This window comes from Myotis davidii, unplaced genomic scaffold (genome assembly GCF_000327345.1).
Source record: "Myotis davidii unplaced genomic scaffold, ASM32734v1 scaffold674, whole genome shotgun sequence".
Lineage (NCBI taxonomy): Eukaryota > Metazoa > Chordata > Mammalia > Chiroptera > Vespertilionidae > Myotis > Myotis davidii.
The window spans coordinates 2,086,925-2,090,256 of NW_006286674.1; the positions used below are offsets into that span (position 1 = coordinate 2,086,925).

Below are 3,332 nucleotides of genomic sequence, written 5' to 3' on the forward strand. Positions count from 1 at the left end.
GTAATTCTACGATCCTTATACAATTTTATTCGTTTACATATATTTTATGCCTTTTAATCTACTATTCAACCTTCACTCTCTCTGCAATAAAAATAAACTGACCTTTTTTCCCATCATTGCATCTTTGATAATTTTTTTATTCAAAATTAGCTGTTCAAAGTGATTTAGCCTTTACAGAATAAACAAGTTTCAGTTTATGCTGCAGGTTTCTTTTCTTTTGTGGTGGGTTTCTTTTCTGTGGGCTTTTTCTCAGCTGGTGGTAGCTGCAGCCTTTTTTTTTTTTTTTTTATCCACCAAAGGCTTCTTCTGCTTTCTAACAACAATATCCCTCTTTCTTACTTCCCTACCACAGGCTCCTTGCCTGGAACCCTCTTCTCATCTGATTTGGCTTCTAGCGCTGCTGCTGCTTTATTCACCGGCAGCTTGTGGTGCTTGGCCTGGTGAAGAACGGTGTTCCAGCTCATAGTCTTCGCATGTGGACTTAGCTTCAACGTGATTCTCAGGGTTTTCGGTGGATTCCCCTTCAGGACCCTGCAGTGCATCTTCCTGTGTGGTGCTTGGAGGGCTGATTGGATCTCTGGACTTTTCAGAATGCTGCTAAGGTATGTACTGAGCATCCTGTGCACGGGAACGTCGTAGTTACTCTTGAAGGAGGCAGCTTTACGTTAGGTGCCATACAGATCAGCTACTTACGGAAAGCATTTTCAGTTCAAACGCAGAAACAGCCCACATGCCCACCAGGAGCAAGTTTCAAAATGTTCAGTTTGTTTACATTAAGCAGGTAATTCCAGGGATGTTTCTGAAGGCTTTGATGATACCATTGTCCTCAGTATAGATGATGCAAGATCCTCTACACTAGATATAACGACAGTTTCTCATTTTGCCCTTATTAGTTATCATTTGCTGAGAGACATAGAGCTTTTTTTTTTTTTTTTACAGGTTTGGAATTTTTATTATTATTTTTATCTATATTGTTGAAAGTATTACACATGTCCCTTTTCTATTCCCCATTGACCCCTTCTAACCCTTCCCTCCCACCCCCACCCCAGGCATAGAGCTTTTTTATATCATTCCAGGCCTTAACTTTCTTAAGGAGCAAAACAGCCTCCTTGGTCTTCTTGTAGTCTTCAACTTTATCTTCAACCACCAAAGAAGTTCAGGAACTTCCTCAGTATGATGACCCTTAGACATGAACAGTGCTGGAAAGGCCCAGATAGACAGCGTAGAGCAGATGCCATATCTCTCCTGTGTTTTATTCACTCTAAGTTGCCAACAGTGCCAGGTTTTGGTTGTGCAAACATGCGACCCCTACAATAAAAGTACCCTGGTCAAAACAATGAATCCCACCACCTTGAACTCTGGGAATCTGAGCCACAGCTCTGCCAGTACCTCAAGGCTGTCTATTTGTTTTTTTTTTGTTTTTTTTGCTCAGGTTGGTGTACAGAGTTCACAATATTGGCAAAGTGACATTTTTGCCAGGTGATTCTCCCTTTTTTTTTTTGATTCCCCCTTTTGGGGGCACACAGATATTAATGGATGAGCACACGCCATGACGGGAAGAGGAAAAGGTCACACTATGGTGCATACTCATCCATTGATACCATAAATTGACATTTTAATGCCTTTTACTTTTATTTTTAAATTTTAACTTTTGAATATGTAATACTCTCACTTGGTTCAAAAAAATAAAAGTAAATGAAAAGTATACATTGAGAAGTCTTATTCTCATACTCATGCCTTTCTACCTTGTCCTGCTTCTGTTAAATTTTAATGCCTTTTTCTAGTGCCAGCGTTCCTTTATGTATATAAATAAAAGCAAAACTGAATATGTATTTTTAAATTGAATATATATATTTTATCCCCCTTTTCTTACATTAAAAAAATGGATTGTTACATTTTTTAAAAAACGACAATGGCAATTTACTAATTAGATTAGTGAAAATGTACTAATTAGACCAACATCAAATCACACTCCTGATAAGAGCCCTTCCTTTCCCTTTCCCTTGATTGTGGGGTGGGATCACAGAATTCACCTCACATTCCTCAAGGACATTTCAGAAACCCATGGTGCTTTGAGTTCAGTACCAATGGAAGCAGAGGTTGCAAATGGCAGCCCTTGGCAGACATGTTTTTTTTGGCCCAACATTTACAGATTGGGACATTTTACATAAAGGTCAAGATTTCTAACTTTTTTGAAAATGAAATGATCAGCTAACCAAGCCTTTCATGCACTCAATATCAATGAGCGGGCACTGAGTACACATCCTCCTCTCTGTGGGATCTATGCTCTGCAGTGTGCCACGGTCTCCCTTCCTCCCTCATTTTCCTGCTCCAGCCCCCAGACCTTAATTATCTTTCCAGGTTGATCCCTGTAGGCATTTGACTTTGTGACCTCTGAGTTAACATCATAGTGAGTGATTTGGGAAAGTAGGCTCACTCAGAGACTTCTTTGAAGTTTTAAAATGGGAAGCAAGAAATGGGCTAGTGAAAAGAATAAAAGAGGAAATTAGCCTCTGGATTAATGATTCAGTTAAAAAGAACCCATATTTCCCTGACCGGTTTGGCTTAGTGGATAGAGCGTCAGCCTGCAGACTGAAGGGTCCCAGGTTCGATTCTGGTCAGGGACATGTGCCTTGGTTGCAGGCATATCCCTGGTGGGGGGTGTGCAGGAGGCAGCTGATCGATGTTTCTAACTCTCTATTCTTCTCCCTTCCTTGCTGTAGAAAATCAATAAAATATATTTTTTTAAAAAAAGAACCCATATTTTACATGAAATTTCCCCAGGAACAGAATAGACAAATTTTATACTGTTTAGCCTACACCCACTAGATGGTATAGAGCAGTGATGGCGAACCGATGACACGTGTGTCAGAGGTGACACGCGTGTCAGAGGTGACACGCGAACTCATTTTTTTGGTTGATTTTTCTTTGTTAAATGGCATTTAAATATATAAAATAAATATCAAAAATATGTCTTTGTTTTACTATGGTTGCAAATATCAAAACATTTCTATATGTGACACGGCACCAGAGTTAAATTAGGGTTTTTCAAAATGCTGACATGCTGAGCTCAAAAGGTTCGCCATCACTGGTATAGAGTATTATTGGTAAGGCAAGGTGGTAACTGAATTTGCACCACAGGAAAAATGAAGTCTGTTGTAAGTCATGAGAATGTAGACTAAAATGAGAGACAGGGCCCTCTTTTATCTTCTATTAAAAGGCAAGTTGGATATTGAATAAAAAACTATAATGATTTCCTGATTTTCCACTAACACAACCATCAAACATTGTGAATCTATTGTATACAAAATGTTATAAAATGATGTTAAGAG

At 39.0% G+C, this 3,332-nt stretch overlaps 1 pseudogene; it reads right to left on the minus strand.

Annotated features, from left to right (window-relative positions):
* Positions 1-291: 291 nt before the first annotated feature.
* The window catches only part of LOC102775410, a 17,909-nt pseudogene continuing 14,868 nt past the window's right edge, over positions 292-3,332 (minus strand).